We start from the raw sequence: 24,485 nt of genomic DNA, 5'->3' as shown, positions 1-24,485 counted from the left end.
GGTTTGAGTCAGGTCCCAGCGTTAAGAGGTTGATTTGAGCCTAGCAGATGATGGGCTCAGCAAGGGAACGATGCAGCGTTGAGTGGGCTCAAGATGCATGCACTTGTTCGAAGGTTCAGAGGAGCAACGAAAAGCAGCACCGGCATGATCCCTTGGTGTCAGATGGGGCTTGATGTCAGTTTGACCAGCGTCGAGGCAGCAGAACGGGGAGCCTTTGCTGATCTGGTCCTTCAGATGCTGTGAAATCCATTTCAGAGATTCAGGGATACATTTTGGTGCATGTTCTCATCCTCCCAAGTACTAGGGAGGCTGGTCGTCAACTGCAGGGGTCCTAGAATACATTGAGGTCCTGGGTACTGTTGTGGCTGGAAATGAGGCAGCTCTTATCCCAACAGCAGGTCACCCCAATAGCCCCTGGGGATGCCTCTGCCTTGGACACCAAGTCTGCACCTCACTGTAGGAGGATTTTGGAGAGATCAACTCTCTTAACAGAGGTACAATGAAATCTTCTTGAAGGGTTAGAGACTAAACGATCATTCAAAGAAGTGGTGTGAGATCCCTTCTTTTAAAGGTAAAGGTCCACATGTGATTGGACTGTAGCTAGCCAGCTTATGGGGTTCAATCCCGATTCTTGAAAGAGGTGGACTTTGCCCTTCTAACATCACACCCATACTGCTTTGTGCTAGAGGAAGTGGAGGGAACAGGAAGGATAGGCAGAGAGAAGCAAGATGGTGGAAACATCCCTCAACTGTACAGAGCACTCCCTGTCTGCCACTTCCCTTTTTCAATAGGACCAAAGGCCATTAGATGTGCAGCACCCTGGTGTGAGTTAAATCTTTTGTGAATGGGTCTGCCCTTGGGTTCCTGTTCCCTGGGCAACCTCCTGTGGAGTGGCCATCCCTGGAAATGGTGTTACCTGGTCTTACAAAGGAACAAAGAGAGGCAATTCCCAGGATGCATTTCCACTAGTAGGGCAAGGCCAAGCCTATTTGGTGAGAATGCACATAACTCTTCCACCGCTAAGCTTGACCTATAGAGCTATAGAGCCGACACATATGTGACATCAATGCGATGTAGCTGCAACAATGAGCAGTGTGAGCATATAGCCCTTTGGAATGGATGGGAATGCAGAATAACTCTGACACCAAATAATTGAACCAACTCAGGAAGATGGCAAAGGTGCTGTTTTATTAACAATTATCTAAAACAGGGAGTTACAGCAGACATCAACGGACGTTCACTCGAGCTCTCAGTGCATTTCACATAACAACATCCTTATATGCAGAAAATACGTCAGACGTGATGTCATACTACGTGGCAAATAAGGAAACCCTACGAGGATTGTGATATGTCCAAGGGGAACATCTATGTATACTTTCTATAAGGGCTGGGATTGTGATTGGCTGTCTACTATCAGGTGGACAACTTATGCCTACCTCTAAAAACATGTCATCTTCAACACTATTAAGTACACGGTATATCATTGGCTCTCATGTCTGGAACATTCGGTTCACTTAGCAGCAGGTAAGCTCAGACCCAGGTGCCAGGAGGTGAACTTGACTTTACCTCCCCATCCAATTAGCCCAACGCCTCTCATCAGCCATGCCTTCTACATGAACATTGTCTTTGAACTTGGCCTTGCAAGGTATTCTTGTCTCTGGGAAAATATGGGAGTACAGGCTTTCACTATCGTTGGTCTAGAACTCCACGCTCAACTCCATTTCCAACCTTGGTTCACGTGACAGGAGACCACGATTAGGTCCATTTTGCAGCATTTAAATGTATTAAATGAAGAAAACTTGGCATGCTTGGTGTTCTTTCTTTGCACCTTCACAAGGGATGATTCAGCTTTGCACGTTTACTGCCTTCAAGAATAGATAACGACAGTGGCTGCTTCAGCTTAGATACCAGGCGAAACAGCCTCGCCATTTGTTTCCACGATCTCAGCTTATTCTTGCTGCGACACAGTTCTCGCCTTTTCTCTCCATGGGTCCTGGCTTACTAAATTCATGACACTGATGTCCAGTTCCTATACAATGGCGGCTTCCCCTGCAGTCTATTCACTACATATAGGCAGCTTCTAAAATGACTTAATCTACTTGCGTTACAGTATCTGTACAGTTATTGAACGGCTTGCATTTTCTGCAGTGCTTCGCACATGTGCAATCTTCTTTTCGCATATGAAAGTTTACTTGATTCTTAACTTCGTCATGAGTTTCTGTAAGATCCATGCAGCCTGTTCAGTCAGTATTCTTAGGGCGTCGCACTCGTCTTTCGTGACATCACCAGCTCCTTTTTATGCTCCTTTTCATATTCGTTCAGGGAGTTCCTCCCTCAGATTGTCGTCTCTTCAGGGATACATTAGATAGGGTTGTCTCAGTGGGTACCTTCTTTCGAATAATCACTGTGGTATGGTCACAGCTGCTGGTGTTAAGCATGGCACAATCTCAGGATTTCCTTCAGAGGCATGTAACTGCCCCTCTACAAGTGCCATGCACCATACCCTAACTCAGGCATGGCTTATATTTAGAGTTTACCCTGGCACCAGCATGGCTACTTATAATCAGATTTTGGAACAGGGGGTCTTTTCTTAAATGCAGCCCCTGTGCTGCATAGACTTGGATGTAGCTGCAGCTGTCAAGAGGGCACCTGTGCCCTCTGCGCCTGCTCTGTGCCACTGGTAGAGCAGGCGCTGCAGATCAGGATACCGGTGCAGCAGGCTGCAGGTACGCATGCTGCTTGAGCCTATGAAAGGTGACTCTGATCAGCAGATTTCCCTTTCAGAGATGGAATTACCTGCATCATTTTATAAAATGAATACAAACAAAACAAAAAAGCTGGGGCTTTGACACCCTTTCCAAAACGCAAAGTTTGACTCCACAGGTATTTTGCTCTACAACTAGAATGACTAGTAGCCAGTACAGTCGATAGTGCGGGATCATGGAATTTGTGTTGAAAAACAACTGGTGAGTGGCAGGCCTTTAGAAACGCACGCAACATCCCACCATCCAATTTATTTCTTGCTGTATATTTCTTGCTGTACAATTTTCCTCTAGGTGTGAAATGAGGGGAAAAACCTACCCACAACCCTCAAAACAGAATATACCCTCAAGAGGATGAAAAGGAATGTGAAAATCTGGCTTCAAGAACAGAAGATCTAACTCGACATACCTGTGTACGATGACCAAATAACCTTCTCCCTCTACATCACTCCTATCCTTGGCTCTTTCCTATGCCTTATGTCCAGCAAGTCTGCCCCATGGCCTCATTTAGCTATATTACCTGATAACCTTTCACGGGACCAAGGCAGGCGATTCAAGGTTATCTGACTCTTTCCTCGATCCACTTCTTTTATTCCTGTTGTAATAAAATTAACCGCAAGGCACGAACATTTCTGTTACCCATGCTGTTTTAGCAGAAGCGTCACACACTCTATGCAACTCAACTGCCCTCTCGGATACCGACTGTAACTAGAGCTCTCAGGTTTTCCAGGGCCATGCAGGAGAAGGCCATTCAGTCCTCTTTTTGCTTGGAATTCTGGGTCTTGAAGTTTTTCCTACCCTTCTAATCGGAAAGAAAAAACTACAAGTCCCAGAATCCAAACAGAGTGGGGGACAGGACTGGAAGGCCTTCTCAGACATGGCCTGGGGAAACTTGAGAACTCTTCTGCAGCTAAACAGACTACTTGGGCTTGTAATCTCATCCATGCCTCCTATGCCTTGTATATAGGTCAAACCTCTGTACTGCACTTGATGTCCTGTTTTGTTTTCCCCGGGTGCTTTGATGCAGCATCCACAGGGGTTACCGCATTATTGAACACAAAAATGAATAAATAATACATACTCTTCATTTATTTCTTACGTTTTGGGAGGTCACCATGTAAACCATACCATACTGTAAACAAACATAGGCAATGACAACAGTTTTGGCTTTTGTGTAGGCATTGGAAAGGGATTTGCCAGGCTCTGCCGTAGTGGTAATAACAGGCCACTGATGGTAGCAGCTGAGAGATGGTGCAAACAGAGACGGACCGAGGCAGGTTCAGTGTGCATAGTGGCACATCGCCCCACTCTCGGGGGGGGCACAGGCACCAGTCCCTGTCCCGACTATAGCACGTCACATTATTTTAAAGAAGGGATGTGCTACTTGCTTCCTTGGACAATTAGTGCCCCCAAAGCCATTATGATATCCTTAAAACAAATGCCCCCTCCCAGGGGCCCACCAGACGCTGCAGGCCCCATCATTACTGCTAATCACTTTCTTCGCTCTAGCCTAGCTTGTGAAGCAGCAGCGATTTACACATCATGGCTCATTTACGAGACCATTGTTTTGGGCAAGGCATTTACGTGTTAAGAAATGTAAAGGGTCATTTTTATTCTAAAACCACACACAAAGCATCAAGTTAGCGGCCTATATTTACACCCTGCTCCAGGCCACTTAAGAAATAGCGCACAGAGCAGTTTTAAATTAACTACATTATTTGAAATGTTCATATTTAAGACACAAAAAATAGTTTCTTTTTGGTAGTATGTAATATTTTCATCACACCATTTATGAAGCCTGTATTTGTCAAACATTGAAACACAAACAGGTAAGTAACCTTTTCTCACAATAGTCTTAAATTTTCAAAGTACATTTTCAAAACACAAAGGCCATGTTTTGCCTTCTGCCGAATTGCATTCTGGTATTTATTTATTTATTGTTTGCTTGTCAGGCGCTTATACAATAAGAATATACTGTTTCAAAGCACCTGCAGGGAGCGAGAGAGGGAGATACATTACAACACAATATTTAGAGCAGAGGGGGAGTGAACCTACCATGCCATGTGAGTGTTCACAATGTGCAAGTGCAGAAAAGGAAGAGGGGTAAGTGCTGGGGAGTTCCAGCCCGTGGGAGATCCATGGACTTAGTGCTAAGAATGTTCAGTGCTACACAGCTTGGCCCGGGGGAGGTGTACGAGTCTCCAGAGCGGAGGGAGTGCAGATGCAAGTGCTGTGGAAAGACAGGAGCTGGGAAGAATTGGTGTGGGAGGTCAAGGCCCAGAAGATGCATAAGGGCCAAGGACACAGATTCAGCAAATGTGGGACTAGCTGAGGAGAGAAGGTCACAAGAGGAGGAAAAGAGGAAAGTCTTAAGGAGCTCCAGTAATTTAGGAGGATCCTGCTCAAAGTGTATGGGGAGGCTGTTCCAAAGGAGGGAGCCTGCAGAGGCGAGTGAGCGATCCCCTGGCCTCTGTTTAGCAAAGTGCTTTGCGCACAAAGAGTTGGTTCCAGAGGAGCAAAGTGGTCTAGAGGGAGAGTATTTAGTAAGATAGAGCTGAATGTAGTGTGGTCCCCATGCACAGACAGCCTTGTGGGTGATCTAGAGAGAATTGAATTTGATCTGTGCAGCAACCGCGAGCCAGTGAAGACTTTATAGTGTAGGAGAGATGCGGTCCGTGGGCTTAAGGCCAAGGATAAGCATTGCTGCCCTATTCTGGATAAACTGAAGGGGTCACAGAGTGAAAGAAGGAAAATTCAGGAGGAGGCTGTTACAGTAGTCAAGTCTAGAGAGAACCAGGGCTTGAGTCACATTGAGCCACTGGGGGAAAGTGAGAAAAGGAACAATTCCTTTGAGAAGGAAGAGCTGATAGTTGGACTTGGCAATGTCCTGCGTGTGAGGGAGGAAGGAGAGAGAGGAGTCGGAGATGACTCCAAGGTTCCTGGCTTCAGTTGAGGGAGCAGGGGGAGTGCCCGAGGAGGCGGACCAGAGAGAAGGGAGCAGGGGTCCCAATGGGAAGGATCTCCGTTTTACAGGGGCTGAGGCAGAGATCATTGGAGGCGCATTAGGACTGGATGGCCGATAGGTAGTCAGGGATGATGGAGGGTGCAAGAGGGTCAGCAGGGAGTCTGAAGAAGAGCTGTGTGTCGTCTGCGTAACACTGGAAGTTGGAGGAGAAAGAGGAGATGAGGCGTGCCAGGTGAGCAAGGTAGATGTTTAAGAGCCAGGGGGAAGAGTATAGAGCCCTGTGGGACATCAAAGGTGGAGATGGAAGTAGGAGAGGAGAAGGTGCCCAGGATGACATGGGAAGAGCAGTTAGTGAGGAAAGAGGTCAGCCAATCTAGTCGCCGTTCTGAGATACCTGGTGTATCGTGGAGCCTTTGTATCAGGATGGAATGGTTGACTGCGTCAAAGTAGAGGAGAGATCGAGAAGGATAAGGACAGCTGGGGAGTTCGAGTCCAGAGATACAAGCAGTTCTTCACAGGTGTTCAGAAGAGCTGTTTCCGTGCCTCTGGATGCTCGGAATCCAGATTGGTGGTCATGGAGGCCACCAACAAGTTCAGTGTGAGAAGGCCAGCTTCTCAAATAGCTTGCCCAGGTAGGGGGTGATAGAGAGGGTGATAGCTGGCATGGCAGTTAGGTTCAGCTGATGTTTTTTTTCAGGAGTGGGAACACAAGGCAGTGCTTGAGTGGGGAAGAGAAGATCCAGTGACAAAAGAGTGATAACAGAAATCAGCGAGAGCTAATGTTATCCTTGATGGTCCTGGGTGAGCAAGGGGAGACCAGTTTAGAAGAGACCTTCATGGAGTGGACAACTCTGGCAACTTCTTCAGATGTGACATGGGAGGAGGAAAAGGAGGAAGGAGGAGGGAGGGGGGGCAGTCTGGTGGAGGAGTGTGGGATGGGTTGTGAGGGAGTGTGGAAAGGGTGGTCAGAATGTCTATTTGTAACCTCCCCTTCAAGAAGAGGAGCATAATGCGACAATTGAACAATTTTTGTCTAACATAAAGGTTTATATATTTGTGTGAATAGCTTACTATGGTTTGTGTACCTTTTAAGTCGTATATAAAACAGAGTACTGTTCAAAGCCAAACATGGGGGTAAGGGCAAAACATGAGCAGGAAAGCAAGTCATTTATATATGCCCAGAGGTTGCAATCCAAAAGATGTTATTTTCCCTCACTGTGGCCATGTGTTGTTTTTTTAGAGGATACATGTGGGTGGGCACACTTATTTCAGAGGCTGGCCGCTGTCCTGCTTCGGTATTTTTGAGTCCGGCAAACTTTCTCAAGTGGTCGGCTACAAGGATTTCACCCAGGTAGTCCAAGTGCAGATGGCGTACCCACAAGACGAGATAAAAGTTTCATCAAATCTCTTACTGGGATTTTGTTATCCTGGGAATATTTCACTATGGATTGTTGGGATTAAAAGGTGGGCACCTTTTACACTTTGCCAGTGTAGTTAGTGGAAAATCTCCCCTCTCAGCTCATTTTTTGAATACCAATGCTTTTTTGTCTGGTGCACTTTCTTCTGAGGGGAAAGGTCATTTGAATTAAACTTGTGTATTTCACTTTAATATATGTACACTTACTGTGTGTATATTCATAGGTGCCAGCTTTGGATTTTTGGGGCCAGAAATTCCCACACCTAGTTATGTGAGGGAGCCCTACCCATCTCATAGGCAAAACACCACATTTTAAAGCACACTTTGCAGCAGGAATGGGAAAAAACCATATGATTTACAGGAAGATAGAAAGCTAACATCTCAGCAACAGACACCTAACCTGCTCAGTTGCCTATTGCAACATTCTGTTATGGCATTCCCTGCTTCCCCTTTCAATTTCTGCACCCCGCCAAACAGTTCTGGCCTGCTCACCCCACCCAATGAAGGCTCAGGGGGTACATCGAGGAGGCTCCCTTCCCATTTTGTCTGCTACTACAAAATAAAGCCTTGCTCCTGATATTGCCACGTAGGTAAATGTTAACAGGCACAAAGCATGTACTGGACGTCACATTGCGTTGGTCTCCTGCCTTACTAACGGCAACGCGTTTTTAATGTAGCTGCCCATGACATTTTGTATATTAAGGACTCATTCTGAGAAATAATGTCCTGTTATATCACGGGTCGCCATTTATGCAAATAAGGGGCCCCTGCACAATTTATGCCACCGAGGGGCGCCCGCAAATCCTAGGGCCAGCCCTGGTTGCGAGCATCTGGTCCTAAAATAGCAGTGCCAGCCAAATACCCGATAATTATACACAAGCCAAAACTGTTGTCTTTGTCGATGCTTATTTTTAACAGGACTTAAGTGACGCCACACATAGAGCTCATGAAACGAGTGGCTGAAGGCAGACCTGGTTAAGACATTTTTATTATACCAGTGGTGCGCTTACACCTCCAATTGAGTCACTAACTTTCAGAAGACTGCTTTTCAGGGCTCAAGACGAGGGTACATGCAGGGGGACGGAGTCCCCCCACTTTATTCATAGGGTGGACTCAGTCCCCCCCAGCTAAAAGAGAAACATTGGATGTCTTTGTTCGGGGTTCAAACCTGCAGTCGTCAGGTTTGTAGGTCAGACACTTCACCACTGCACTATTGAACCTGATGAAAAATAAGAAACAACTAAAGGTGAAATGTCCCATTTCGATACTGCAAGTGCCAGGGAAAACATTTGTTTTGGTTCTTGGAGTTTAAAACATGCACACCTTTTAACGTTTTCAAAACACTATTAGAAGAAAATATCCTGTCTTGGTCTTGGGTGCGTGTTGATTTTATAAAAGGCAAACGCCATTGGTCCTGTGCAATTTGGGTGGTTATACAAAGCCCATTTAATCAAATGTGCATATATTCTCATTGATATGCTAATTTCTGGTGAAGTCACATCCCATTGCGTTTGTTGATGAGTCCACGCACTTTAATTTTTAGTACTTGACCCCTGCTGCTTTTGCAACACAGCACTGGCAGGAACTTCCAGCTCAATGTTTGATCGTAAGGCTTGAAAACCTAGCTCAAACATATATATCCTAGGAGGATGTGTTATGGGCAGGGAGTGGGTGAAAATGCCCATATGGATTAACGTGGCCATGGGCAGCCAAAGGGGGGGGGGGAGTAAATAGCCAAACACCTACACACTTTCCCTCCTCATATGCCATTTCTCCCTAGCTGTGATGTAATGCAATAGTTTCATCTTATAGGTGGTACTAGAGCGCCAAATAGCCAAAACTAAAAACGCCTCAGATGAAAATGCACAAAATAAAGCATTTGCCAATAGCTGCGGCACATAGTTGTATTTCTGGGAGAGCGGTTGAAGGTTTCTTTGAAGCATGAACGAGGGGGGCTCCCTGGCCCCGCAGAGGACGCTGACTGATGACTCACCCACCGCAGCCTCGCGGAGCAATTTGCAGGCCTCTCATGTCTGCCATGGCACCTCAGAGAGGCGCGCTCAGCAGAGGGGGGGGGAGGGGGGGGGGGGGGGGGGGTAATTACGAGCTTAGGGCTCGCCTGTGAGGTGTGGGGGGGAATATTCAAAGGCCACGTGGCTCTCCCCGCAGCTGCGAATCCCCACCGGGCCCCACGGGGACTCGGCTGCTGCGGGCCTGGGCGACCTGCTGAATTGTGGCTGCGTTTCCAGCTGGAAAGGGAACCCGTTTAATGTGTGACTGACTGTGTTGTTAGTGCAAGACTCACACATGTATTCCCATCTCAGGCACCGGCGGCTGTCTAGCCGGCACGTCAATCACGTCAACCGGAAATGGGCCCTTCAGGAAGCCTATGAGCAGACTTCCTCTCTTTAGGAATGTGCTGTCACGCCTTCAAATGACAGGGATGTCAACATTATCCCTTCCATTGGGATACTCTGCTCCAGTGGTGGTTTTAATGTTCCATTCTGGGAAGTGCAGGCCTGGAATTATAATGGAGTCCATCCAGGACTACAAGTACCAGAATGCAAAGTTAAAAGCCGCCCTGGACTGGTGCCTGCTGCATGGAATGGGTAATGTTGGTATGTATGCGACTGAGACCGATAACAATGGATGCAACCAAGCCATCACTTGGATCAGACCGTATTTGGGGTGCTCCGAAGTGATTGCGTTTACAGCTGGCCCTATTTAAATCATCAATAAATGCATCTTTTTTTTTTAATATACAAAATATAAGTAACAACCACAATCCAACACCAAGAAGTAGTGTGATTGAACACACAAAATATCAATATTCACACGGAAGGACCAGGAAAGTTGTTTACCAGGATCCGGGAGCATTCTTCTCATTTGCATATTTGCTGTAATATGGCAATTAATCCGACTTTTTTTCTCCCAATTTTACCTCTTTTTTTTTCTCCACAAAAAGCGGGGGTACTGCCCCACAACCCCACCTTCCAGCCCTCACGCCTACCTTCTTATGTATTTTACCCAAACTTACCATCTGTTTTTTACATTTTTTTTATTGTGTTGGTTACTCCAAACCTTACACATAGCATATCATTCCAAGCGCAGAGAATTATTTTAAACGACAATACAAACACTAAAAAAAGCAAACATTCTTAAAAAAAAAGTAAGAGCAATATCATTTTGTTGTCATTTACGCAATGCATTTAATATACCTCTAAAGAAAGTGTTAACCTAGTTTAAAATATTAGACATAAATCAATGAATTCATACACGTGTAAGATCAATCAAGTTAATTTACAAAAAATGTAAGAATTGATAAAGTTCTATTATTCGCGCTGTTCAGTCTTCTCCATAAATCATCAGTGTTTATACACAAACCAAAAGACACTTTTCCTGTATACAATTGTAATCTCAAACAATCCAACTCCGGACAAAATATCACAATACTTCCTCGGGTTGGTTGCAAAATCGCCAGGAGTCTGGGAAAGTACCTGCTGCACACCTGATGCCCATTATCTCTCTTGTGGGTATCAGGCTTACCATCTATATGTTTGCGGCAAATAAATTCAACCAAATTGCCATTCGGCAACACTGGGCAATACCGTCTACCAAGGGTGGAAAAGTCTTTAAGATGACCTGTCATAACTCGTGTGCGATATTGTGGTATCCTGTAGGTATGCTTAGTCCTTTCTTTCTTTTTTGTTTCTTTGTTCTTGTCTAATTCAGTTTATATTGAGACATACTTTAAACAATTAGGGAAAAGGAAATATACCAAACCGTTTTTTTTAACCAACTTTATTTATTCAAACGCAGTCATGTTCAAGTACTGTATTGACAAAACCGTTTCTTACATCATGTCACATCACAAAACAAACAGCATATGCTTATCAGTTTTCTATAGCAGACACTGAGAACAGGGATGTCATTTGGGGGTTGCCAGGGGTAGCACCTGCTACGCCTTGGCCCCCCCTCTGCTATCTCTGCTACCTCTGCTTTGTTACCCCTGGGCCACTGGACAAATAGGCAGATATCTGTGTTGCACCTGAAAACACAGCTGCAGGTGCCACAGCTTTTTTCGGCATCCGGTCATTGAATCGAATCCAAAGCATAGACAGACCATACCATTGGAAAAAAATGCATCGAAAAAAACCCATCTAAAGCATTTTTTAAATGGTAAAGGGTTTAGTAAAAATGTGTTTTAATGTTTTAAAAAAGGGGGTGGGGGGGAACCCCCCCATTTAAAAAAGGAAAATGCATTCTATGTTTTTTTAGATGCTTTTTTGTCAATAGTATGGTTGTCGATGGTTTGGCTGTCGATGGAATCACTAGGAGCCTTTTTTCACCTGGAATGTAGATCTCGTTAGCTGGAGAAATAACAGGGTATTAGGGAAAACCATTGAGCCATCATGACTAACAGGTTGGCAGTCCATTAGGGAAGAATGCCTAAATGGTTGGGTACAAAGGCGGGCTGTCTATGCAGCTCATACCCAGTACTGTAGCATCAGGAAGGCTATGGGGGCTACCTCTAGCTAGCTGGGAATGGGTAAGAGCAGCCGGCAGTACTCAGTGACAGCGCAGCATGAACACAAATCTCATCAGTGTTCCTCGCTGTCTGCTCTGCACATCCAGTGAGCCACTGGGCCCCAGTAGCTTCTGCCACCAATCCTGTCTGGGCACTGTGTGACCTGACCCAGATCTGCCAGACCTGCATCACAGGCACACTGTAAATCAGAGGTCTTCAAACTGTGGGGCACGGCCCGCATCCCCAGGGTGGCGCAAGAGGCCAGCATGCAATGTAAACAAAAAAAATGTTTTTTTAGTATGGAGGAAATGGGCAGGGGCGGCTCACATGGTTGGACTGGAGCATACAACTAACTCAGGCACCAATTAAAAAGTGGCCCACAGCTCCAAATGGCTTTGCATAGCTCATTCGAAATGCTGGCTGGGGCACTACATGTCTGTATGTGCGAGGGGGAGCTCCTGGGCTTCCTCGCACATACGGACAGAGCAGACTGGAGCGGGGAATTTCAGAACCCACGCGCAGGTCCCTACAGAAGGTACGTTTGTGTTAATTTATTTTTTATTTAAATATGTGCATAGATGCGTGTATGCTTGTGTTATGAGTGAGTGTATAGTGATGGGTTCTCGTGTGAATGGTAGAGTGATTGCTGTGTGAATGTGTGTGTTTGTTCTGGTTCATTGAGATGGTTTTGGCGAGTGGGGAGTAGAGGGGGGGGAAGGAGGGTTGTACAACTATTATTTAAAAAGAAAACCTGAAACCCCCCCCCCCCTTGATTTGTTCGGGCTCCCTCTCTCCTCTCGGTCGCTATGGCCTATCGAGTGGAAATACATATGCTCCTCCACTTAAAAAATTCACCAGCCACCACTGGCCCTTAGGAGCAGGATGGGGGAGCCCAGGGACTGTGCTGGGAGCAGGATGGGTGGGAGTCATGGGAAAGTGGTGGCAGCAGAGCTTGTAGAGTCAAGGGTCTGTGGTGGGGTGGGTGGAGCACAGGGACTGGGCTAGAAGTGGGATGAGGGAGTCCAAAGACTGTGATGGGAGCAGGTGGAGGAGGCCAGGGACTATACTGGGGCTAGGGTGCAGTGATGGTGCACGATGGCGCACAATAGGTCATAGCCAATTACTTACTGTCAATTACTTACTATCCATTTGGCATTTTTTGGGGGGGGGAGGGGAGTCCGGCCTGCCCACATTTTCCTAAGGGGATGCCCAGGCCAAAACATTTTGAAGACCACTGCTGTAGATGGATGGAAGGTGAGATAATTAATTTACATGAAGTTTTCCTCCACCTTTGAAGTAAACCATTTGTTGCTTCCTCGAGCAAAACAAATATCTATTTGGAAGGATTGCTCAGGGGCAAGGCACTTGCTTTGAAAACAAGAGGATGCAGTGCAACATGGGTTCAGTTCCTGTTCCAGTGCTTAGATGCTGCAGGACGCCGGTATTAAGCAAGATATAAAGGCCCAAAGAAAAAAATAAAATTGGCTTCTATAGGGGTGATGTCATGGAGCTGCTGCTGCTGTTTACATTGTAAAATTTAGAAACCTCTGCAATTACTGTGACCTGCAACACATCCATCCGCTCTATCTTCCTAACAAAAAATAAATCTGTGGGTTACTTACTAAATAAGCAAAATAGAAAGGTGATGGTTGGAAGGTTTGAAATCATTCATAACCACTGGCATTGCTCTGGGCAACCCGCCAGACCATTGTTGTTCAGCCTGCCAAGCCACTACAGAAGGGAAAAGACCATATGCAAATCATGCTTGGTCCCACCGCAAAAGGGGCAGTCCAGCTCGAACTGCTAGGTCACATCCCTACTGCACAAGACCACAAGCATCTCCCGACATGTTTCAGCCTCTTTGGGCGTCATCAGTGAAGAGTAGCCTAGGTCTGTAGGTCCCGCAGGCTTTTCTAGGGGTGATGTCGTGGAGCTGTTGCTGCTGCTTATATTTTAAAATTAAAAACCCTGCAGTTACTATGACCTGCAACACATCATTCCCTTCTTTCTCCCACCTAACAAAAAACCCTGTGTGATATCTACCAAATAAGAAAAACACAAAGGTGATGGCTGGAATGTTTCAAATCATTCATAACCACTGGAACAGCTCTGGGCAACCCTCCAGAACATCATTTTTCTGGTTGGACTTGTGCTGGTGAGTTGCTGTTTCCAGTCTGTGGACAGACACTTGGCAGGCACTGGATGTCTGCACTTTGGGGTTTAGGCCTCTTAGAGATGCTCTGTGTGTTTACAGTTTAGCCCGAGTGATGCACAATAGTTCCAGTTGTTGTGTTGGATATCTGCTTACATTCACAGTAATTTGATAATATGGGCCTATACACACTGATATGAATGCTATATATGGTGATCCATTCTTGTATGAAATGTATATCATATCACAGTGCTAGCGTAACCATATTTTTCTTAGTGCACTGAGGAACAATGCCATGTGATGCCACCTCATGTTTTGTCAAGGACTGAAAGGTTGTGTGCCATCACTTCCTTCACTTGGGGCGGGGTCAAATGACATCACTTCCGGTGATGTCCTCAGAGGTCAAGGTTCATGTGATGTCACTTCCACTACCCCTGGAATTTTGGTGAAATTACGTCCCCGACTGAGAATACCTAGAATACATATTCTAATCCTCATAACACATAGTAGGCAGACACAGGGAAGGGAAGGACGATGGCAGAAGTTTCTTTATTCATGGATATTTAATTCTGCCAGAAGGTACAAATACTACTTTTAGAGCAACTATTCCTACTAATGTCCTGAAACTGGAGTCCCAGATTAAATCCCCTCCAAACCTGTGTCTTCTAGAGGCTCAAACGTCAGGCCCCTGCAAAGACACAATGCCGGAGCCAGGCCCCGCGATGGGGTAAAACTTCCCATGAGGTTTAAGTAGAAGAAATCCTTTGCACAGAGTTACCACCAGATTTTCCAAACTTCTCCATGGCAGCCCAAACTCCTGCCCAGTGACCCCTAAGGGGAGCCATGGCCAGACCTCTTTGAAAACTATGTAACAAGAAATCCACAATGTTAGGAGCATTACAGCATAGGGGTTGGAAACCTTTCGACAAAAACCTCTGTTGATTTCAACAAGTGGTGGGTCTATGCTTTCTTAGTTGATTGCCTCCCGGATGTCCAAACTGCTCAAGGGGAATCATTAGAGAGACCGTACTCACTAGAGACGCTGAATTTCAACATCTCAAGAGACAGAAACAGCTTTGACGACGTCTGACCTGAGGATGTTGGACATCCTACAAGGAAAGGAACCAAATCTGAGATCACACTCTGCTCTATTGCCAGGTTCACAAGAACGAGGAACCGGGGGCGTCTGATCCAAAACTCAGTTTCTCCAACACCTTGGAAAGGTGGGAAGGCCTAAAAAAGGTTCTCTGGCCAGGGGGAAGAGAGCGCATCCACACACCAAGCCGAAGGATTCGGGTACCAAGTGCAGGAGAGGTGAACCAAAGAATTCTCTCGAGAGGCAAACGAGTTCATGGCGGAAGCCCGCATCTCTTGGAGATCTGTAGAAATGCCACCTGGCCCAGGCACAACTCTAAGAATGACAGAACCACTCTTATTAAATAGTCCACCTCCTGACTGTTCATCCCGAGTATGCCCTGCTACCAATAACAGAACACAAATAACCTCTTCTTCTATGAACCATACCGCCCCCCCCAGGGCCAAATAGGCATTGCATTGTCTATAACTCAACCAGCATCCTGAAACTAATAGTTGCTCAGGCTGCACATTTGGTTGTTTGTTGCACAACAACGCTGTAAATGTCTTTGTTGCATTGCATATTTTAGACACTTTATGCACAAAGTCAAGCTGCATCCCCAGTTAAAAAAATGACTACAAGCATATGGCCTAATTACAAAGGCTCTGGGGAATGTCTAAGTATTAAAAGTGCCAGAACCCATTGGATAGGATCTCAAGTTGTCCCATGCCAAGTGTGAAATAACCAGTCTTCTCTTAAAGGCTCACAGCCTATGGCATGCTGGTACTTGTAGTTCTATATTTACAAACTGCAGGAATGCAAAATGGCTGATACTCACAGTACCAGCTCCCAATGAACATGACTTAAGGGCTTAGTTTCGGCACATTTTCAGGAACAAGAGCTTGAATAAAGTAGTTCAGCGAGAAAGGTGAGCAGTGGTTTGTCTATGTTAGAACCTTTGGAATGCATACAGTCAGCAGCTATTTAGCATCCTGATTACTGCAGGGCAGCAGCAGAAGAGAAAACACGTACCTATGTGTGCATGTATGCATTGGGGCCTATGTGGCGCAAAACCTGCTAGCTAGCAATCAGCACTGTACATACAGGAGAGAAGACTATAGAGAGGGAACACCAAAGAGTGCCGGGGGATGGGAATGCCAAGCAAGAAGGTTGGCTCCATGTGGCCAGGTTCACATATATGTAGGAATATGTAGGATTGGTGGAGGCTGCATGCATATGTTCCAATTCTGCCATGGTCCCTAATGCTTTTCAGCCTTACGGAGGCAAATGAATGAGTAGCATTTAGTTGGGTATGTGAGAAACCTGAGGCTATTCTTCGAAGCAGATCTCGAGAATCCTTTATTCAGGTGGCTTGGGACGGGCCGATGCCCTCAGACCCCAACCCTAGAGGCGGACGAGCGAAAGAGGATCACCTGGATTGGGGAGGCCGGGACTGTGCTCAGGGAAATACCCCAGGTGAGACACAGTATTATACCGGGGATGAAGGCGAGGGGGACGAGATCCCTGAGGCCTTTGTAGACTGTACTGTATCTGCCTTCCTTCCTCCCATTGAATCTCTCCTGCCCAGATCCAACGACCCTTCTGTATATAAGAAATCCCCTAGGATCCCAAACCCTCTTACACCCAGAAACAATCGATCCCAAAATCCCTGTTTTCTTGTGTCCTACCCAAATACTCCCGGTCATTCTTATTCCCGTTCCTCTGATCATTATTTTCCGAACTCTCAATCGGCATTAGCATAACACTACCGTTCACACAATACCCCCTGTTAATTTCATGATAATAATCCAGGTCATTCCCGTTTGTTTTCCAAACCTTACCAATCTCCCCCTTCTGAGGTCACCAACCCCACTAGTACAAGGGTTATAATTCCATATAACACCTTTTCCTCTTCCGGCCCTGTTAGATACTTGGAGACTCTACCACCCTCTTTTTCCAACATGAACACCTTCCCATACATTGAAAAACAACGGACTAATATGAAAACTGTTTACCTGACATGTCCCAACCCAATGGTCAGGCAAAGTCAGGCAATTGACCAGAATCATACACACCTGACAGCCCTTTCCTTTCCCCACAGGGATAAAAGATGGAGCAGGAAAGCACAATATGAGCAAGGCAGACCTCACGTCGAGTGAGCTAACTCAGCATGGCAGTTCAAGAGGAGGAGAAAGATGGCACAAACTGAGAGGGTGACAAGGATAGAAGTGCCGTTGCCCTTTCCGATCAAGGCCTGTGAAACCTCAGCAGAAGGAACCGTAATACCGCGAACAATAGCCAGCGTGTGTTGCAGCAGATGTCAACGGTACACAGGACCCTCCTCTGCTGATAACCAAGCTGGGGAGAGACGCATGTCTCCGTGGTACCAACCTTGACTCCAGAGAGAAGAAAGCCAATCCGTTAATCACAACCGGTGAGTCGAGGGGAGAGCCGATAAGAAACCGAACTGTGTAGAACCAAAAGTAGCAAACGGCTAATTGAACTATGAAAAGTTACAAAGAACTGCTGATATTGAAAAGGGGGAAAACCAGCAATAGAGGAGTCTGGCAACACGTGGGTGCTCACTCAGGAAACTCTGGGCGATTACCCGATTGTTGAAACTAACATTACCAGAAGGCCTTGGGCAAGGCGACAAGGGGGTCAAAGAGGTCATACAGGGGTCTTGTAAAATCCTCTGTACAGTCGAAAGTCTTTGACCGACAGATGATTGTGAAGCTAAGGGAAGTGAATCTCACAACGTAAGAATTGAATGAGAAAAGGCACAATTGACAAGATTGGCAAGAGTGAACTGAAAGAAGAATGCTGATAAAGAGAGGGTGAAGTCTGAAGTCCCGAAATACAGTGTGTTGACAAGAGTGAACCCGGCCGAGGGATGTCCACAGTGAACGGTTTAAAAAAACATTAAGATTCAGGAATGTCACCAAAGAAATTGCATTGAAAGCCATAGTGAACCTGATTGAGGGAGGTGAACAGTCGAGTAGGAGCTGAACCTGTAAGAGGGGATCCAAGGGTGAGAAGCCAACACCCACCGACCCATGAATGCAACACAGAAAAGTACAAGAGGGAAAGCCTTTGAGTGCCTGCCATGCCACAGTGAACCCGACAAAGAGAAACTGATATTCGAGAGGGGTCTGAGCCCGGAAGAAGGGGAACCCAGGGGTGACGAGCTATTACCCAAATAAAATCAGAGAAGAAGTTTAAAACTTTTATTGGATCTTTGTTTTGATACTTTGAAACTGTCAGGCCCTTGAAAGCAAGAAAACATAGCGATCGGAGTTCTTGGTATCAATAAGGAACTTTCTAGGGATCTGCGCCCAGAAGAGGGGGATCCAAGGGGAAAAGGCATCACCCAACGTGCAAGCAGAAACAAAATGTTGTTTATTATTTTGAATAAATAGCTCCACGGCAGCAAGAGACTTTTTGTAGAAAAGAGACTTAACAACCGGAGGAACTGTTGGCTCGTGCTGGGAAAGCTCGAGTGTGTGCTGTGCTCCAGAATCTTACCTTGTCCCGTGCTTAAATCGTGGGGAAGGGAGACCCGACCACCGCATCCTGACTTATTGTTTGTGAACACTTCCTTCTTTCTTACAGTATAGTATAGGCCCTTTTATTTGACACAATGCCACTAGGACTGCCTTATTTTATAATTTGATGGTCGAAGCTTGCTCCCATTTTAGGTTTAGGTTTAGATTAGGCTTTTTTCCAACCTACCTATACAGTTTAATAAATGCCCTTGAACTGTGATCACTTGTGTCTGTCTTTACTGTTGCCACCATGAGTTTCTTAAAGGTAATAGAAAAAAAATGTAATGACGGTAGCCTAGAAAAGCACAAACATTAGACTGGGCGCAAAGGGTGAAAAAGAAAACACTCCAACTGAATACATATACAGTATCTGCCTTTGTTTATTAGGACCCCTGCCTTTGACAGGCATGTGCAGTTCCACATTGTGGGGAAATTCCGTCCAGACCACTGCCTTCATAAGAGATCATCTAACAATATAATAAAAGGCCAGATGTATGTGTGTCCGATGCAGTCATAGCTTTGCCTGTTGTCACCACTAGAGGGTGCTGTTGCCTTAGGATATACAGAGACAATGCCCATTTGCATAGCTTTGCCTGTTGTCACCGCTATTGGGAGCTGTTGCCTTAGGATTTATACAGACAATGCCAATTTGCATAGCTTTGCCTGTTGTCACCTCTAGAGGGAGATGTTGCCTTAGGATATATAGAGACAATTCCCATTCGCACATCTTTGCCTGTTGTCATCGTTAAGGGAGCTGTTGCCCTAGGATATACAGAGACATTGCACATTTGCATAGCTTTGCCTGTTGTCACCGCTAGAGGGAGCTGTTGCCTTAGGATATACAGAGACATTGCACATTCGCATAGCTTTGCCTGTTGTCACCGCTAGAGGGAGCTGTTGCCTTAGGATATACAGAGACATTGCACATTCGCATAGCTTTGCCTGTTGTCACCGCTAGAGGGAGCTGTTGCCTTAGGATATACAGAGACATTGCACATTCGCATAGCTTTGCCTGTTGTCACAGCTAGAGGGAGCTGTTGCCTTAGGATATACAGAGACATTGCACATTCGCATAGCTTTGCCTGTTGTCACCGCTAGAGGGAGCTGTTGCCCAAGGATATACAGAGACATTGCACATTCGCATAGCTTTGCCTGTTGTCACCGCTAGAGGGAGCTGTTGCCCTAGGATATACAGAGACATTGCACATTCGCATAGCTTTGCCTGTTGTCACCGCTAGAGGGAGCTGTTGCCCTAGGATACAGAGACATTGCACATTCGCATAGCTTTGCCTGTTGTCACCGCTAGAGGGAGCTGTTGCCTTAGGATATACAGAGACATTGCACATTCGCATAGCTTTGCCTGTTGTCACCGCTAGAGGGAGCTGTTGCCTTAGGATATACAGAGACATTGCACATTCGCATAGCTTTGCCTGTTGTCACCGCTAGAGGGAGCTGTTGCCCTAGGATATACAGAGACATTGCACATTCGCATAGCTTTGCCTGTTGTCACCGCTAGAGGGAGCTGTTGCCCTAGGATATACAAAGACATTGCACATTCGCATAGCTTTGCCTGTTGTCACCGCTAGAGGGAGCTGTTGCCTTAGGATATATAGAGACAATTCCCATTCGCACATCTTTGCCTGTTTTCACCGCTAAGGGAGCTGTTGCCTTAGGATATACAGAGACAATGCAATTTGCATAGCTTTGCCTGTTGTCACCGCTAGAGGGAGCTGTTGCCTTAGGATATATAGTGGCCCTACGGTGTTAATGCAATCCTGCCCTTTGACCTGTGTACAGGGGGCTGTAAACTAGTAATTTCGTATTTTTGCAGGTAAAATAGCAGGGACTTTTGCTGACGGAATTTAAATTTTCACAAACTAAAAACAGACATGGCAGGGCCTCAATCTCACAATAAAAGAGTCTGCCGTCCAGTGAGATATTCATCCATGGACCACAGACTTATTTTGAAATCGTTACAACAAAATGGAAGAATGTTGACATTTTGTTGACTTTTTATCTGAAGGTGAGGGATGCGATTACTGTTTTGATTCTCAGGAGACTTCACAATCCTTAATCAACCGAAACCCCCACCCCTATGCCCCCTCACATGGACATAATGTAGCAGTACATTTGCTGCAACATATCAACCTCGCATGGTGACGTATTTGAAGCAATATCCCTGTTAGCATTTGCAGTAGATGTCTCTGATACCTTCAGTCAGAGCAGTAGCATCCAGAGGCATCGGGAACTCTTTGGGCCACAGAGGATATTTTTGTTAAGGGGCGGCCCTGCCCATGTCCCACTTTTGTATACTATCCACATCGCTTAATTTTGGTGTTTAATTAACATTGCTGGAAGACCTTCCAAATAAGTGAAACACTCAACAATACTTGTAATGTATACTCTCACACATGCAAGCCCTAATATTCTGCGCGCTTCCTTTCTATCCGCGGGCCAGATATCCCGCTAAGCTCTATTTTCTCACACGTCTGCGAACAGCCCATGCCTGTTCTGCATTTAGAAAACTTATTTTCAGACTTTCTTTCTTTTTAAGTAATTTGCTGTCACACAGCTGAGTTAAGGAATATAAATTTATTTAAATTGAGCTTTCCAAAAAAAAAATAGAGGAAAAAAAACAGTGTTTTTTTAGATAGAAAATCAAAATAAATCGTACAGCAAAAGGCCAAGTATATATAGATTCCGGGAAGCCGCTCTACTAACTGGAACGTATCTGAACATTCCAGGGGAAGCGGGATGCTTGTTGTCAAGTAAGGTGGCAGAGTACTCATAACATCTAAAATCACGATTCAACTGGAAAATGTTATGATTTTAACATTGCGTTGACCTACTTAATATTGGGCCGCACATTTGGTGTGAACTACACAGTGGTCATCGGCTCTTTTGCAGGCAATGCCTCTTTCATGATCCGCGAGTCCCCTGTCATGTACGCAGCGAAGCAATATTCGGTGGGTCGAAATTTCAGTACGTTGGGCCAATACATTCCTGAAGTATTCTCAATGTAACTTTGACAGTGGGTGTCTCTGATAAATGTAGTGAGAGCAGAGGCCCACACTTTATTTAAGTGTTTCCAGGCGCCACAAGACGAAAACGCAGGGGTATGGGGGGCAGAGGAGAAAACAACAATAACAGTCCTACTAGGCCTTGTGACATTTGGATTGTGCAAGTGCAGTATCGTGAAGTGCAGGGGGGAGGACAAGGGATAGAGTAGAGGAGGGAGAAGTGCTGGAGGGAGGGTGCCCAAGGGCTGGGCAAGTGCTAAGGAGTTCCTGGGAGGGCCAGTCCCAGCGGGAGCAAAGGGTTGGAGTCAATGGTGGGGTGGAAGAACCGCTTATGAGGCTAGTCCGGGAAGGGTGCCAGAGGGCAAGTGCTGGTAGGAAGGGGTGAGGAGGGAAGACTGGACGAAGGAGAGCTTGACCCCAGTGAGACCCATAAGGGACACAGGCATCCAGTCATAGCGGCAGGACGAGATTAGCAGGGGAGGGGTGAGGTAAGGAGGAGGGCAAAAGGAAAGTCTTGAGAAGCTTCCAGAACTTAAAGAGATCCAGCTGGAGTCAGAGAGGGCCAGGGAGGCCGTTCCAGAGGGAGGATCCTGCCGAAGAGCGAGATCTACCCCTCAGTCGCTGCTTGGAGAAACCTTTGATCCACAGAGAGTTGAAGCTAGAGGGTCCGAAGGACTGAAGTCGGGTGGAATTTGGTTAGAGAGAGTTGAATGTAGCAAGGTTCCAGGCCCCAGACAGCCTTGTCAGTGATGAAGGGGGTCTTGAATTTGACCCTTGCACCCACCGTAAGCTAGTGGAGAGATTTTAGCGCTGCATTATGCGGTCCCTTGGCTTGAGGACAAGGATATATCTCACAGTCATATTCTGGATTAGTTGAAGAGGGCGGAGTGAAGAAAGAGGCAGATTAGGGAAGAGGCTGTTGCAGTAGTCCAGCCTAAAGAGAACCAGAGCTCTGGGAGACATTGAGTTTTTGGGGGGAGGTGAGGAAGGGGAGAATGCCTCTGAGGAGGTGAAGCTGAAAGTGGGCCTCCTTGTCCAGGTCAGCGATATGAGGTGAGAAGTAGAGAGAGAGGAGTCGAAGATGACTCCCAGGTTTTTAGCCTCACACAAGGGTGAGGGCAGAGGGCCCATGGAGGGCAGCCAGAGTGTGGGAGGGAAGGAGGGAGTAGAGAGGCAGAGATCATTGGCAGCACATCATAAATAGTGGGTGGGGTGTGACCACAGGCCCTGTTTTCCTTTGTCCCTCTGGAGCGATATGGCTTGTGCCTCCCATGGGCCCTCTGGGTGGGTGCTCCTTTGTCCCCCTCCACCTCCCTTCAAAGTTAAATGTGGGAGCCGTGGCACCTCTGTTTCTGTTTCTAGGCCTGCCACCCCCTTTCACCCCAGGATGAGCTCCTGTGCTGGTTTCTCTCATCGCATTTGCTCTCCTGCTCCTCCACCTCCACGAGCCCTTCCTCCCGGCTTCTTACTCTGAGCGAGGGTCGTGCTTCCCTTCTCACTTCCAGGGGCCCGGCATCCTCCAGTGAAGTCTCCCCTTTACTCCGGCAGGCTCGGCACTTGTCCTGGTCTCAGTCTCCTGCGGGCATGTAGCATCTGTCCCTCCTCACGACTCCTCCCCTTGCCTTGGTAAACCGTAGTCGGGGTCCATCTACTCCTACCCCGGGACTGCCTAGGAGCGCTCCTCCTCTCTTCGTCAGTAGGCCGGTCCAACGATCCAGGAAGCTCCGGCTGGGTTTACCCACTATGCTGTGCGCTCAGAGCTCTAATACGGTGCATTCATTTCACTTGCTTCCAGCCACCGGACTTGAGTTCAGATTGGTTTCTTTCATGTCGGCTTCCACTGCTCCTTCAATCCGCACCCGGGGAGGGGATTCGTGTGAATATAACATGATTGAGAAGGGTTGGGGGACAGTAGAGCTGTAATTACGTTGCTCTCCTGCCGGCGGCCATTTTTGATTGAAGCCAGTCTTAAGAAATCAGATTAGATGGCGTGATGACAGTTTTGTTTTTAAGGGTACATAGCATTGTGAAAATGTGGTTAGTGGAATTTGAATCCAACATTTGTGGAGGCCCAAAGGTGTAGATTTACGACTTTCTGGCTTTCCCTTATCAGCCTCTTGGCTCTGCCAGCACTTGTCACAGATCCTTTCCAGTCTTTGGCCTTGTCACACTGCATTCATTCCCCAAAAGCACAAAAGTTTACTTTAATGGTGTTTTACTCACACCCACTTCTTATGACTCCCTCTCACACTTGTGCCTTTTTTGTAATTTACTTCCACCTGGGCATTTGGGTTATTCACTTTATTTGCTTGGCCCATGAAGGTTTTTATTCCATTCACCATTTAGAATGCTTAATTTCAGGGTTTCATACAATTCAGAATTCGATAAGCATTGATGCCGCTAAATAAAGTTGCATTCAGTGCAATATTCTATATGCATTGGTTTAAAGTTCCACTTGGTTCAGTATTCAATAAGTATTGGTTTCGCTTGATTGTAAAGTTCCATTTATTTTGGTGTTCAATAAGTATTAGTTTCGCCTAATTTTAAAGTTCCATCTCATTTGGTATTCAATAAGAATTGTTTTCGCTTAATTTTAAATTTCCATTCACTTTGGTATTCAATACACATTTGCAGGAGCGTCCCGGTGTGGGTGAGTCCTCCCCGACACTCACCGCCCTGTAGCGTTTCCTGCTGGTGCTTCCCTCTGCTTCTCCTTCACCGCTGGAGCCGGGAAAACTCACCCGCTGGATCTACGCTCGCCTGCCACGTGCCTCTCTCTCTGCAACGCCAGCAAGCGGAATGCTTTGTTCCAGATGCAGACGGCGTCCTGGTTTCTTGGTGCCCTCTCAAAGCTCCTGCTGCTAATCCTCTATAATGGAAGCTCTCAGATCAGCAACATTTACTCTGCCCACTGGCAACGGGCTGTGCAAGTCTTCTGGGCAGTTTGCCGGCATCCTGGCTCCTCATCCGGGTCCCATAAAATAAACAAACAAGGCCCGTTGTTGCCAACAGGAAACCCTA

The sequence above is a fragment of the Ambystoma mexicanum genome, chromosome 12 (assembly GCF_040938575.1).
Source record: "Ambystoma mexicanum isolate Mex_15411 chromosome 12, UKY_AmexF1_1, whole genome shotgun sequence".
In the NCBI taxonomy this organism is placed as follows: domain Eukaryota; kingdom Metazoa; phylum Chordata; class Amphibia; order Caudata; family Ambystomatidae; genus Ambystoma; species Ambystoma mexicanum.
The sequence above is the reverse complement of the archived record's forward strand: the minus strand, read 5'-3'. Positions refer to the sequence as shown.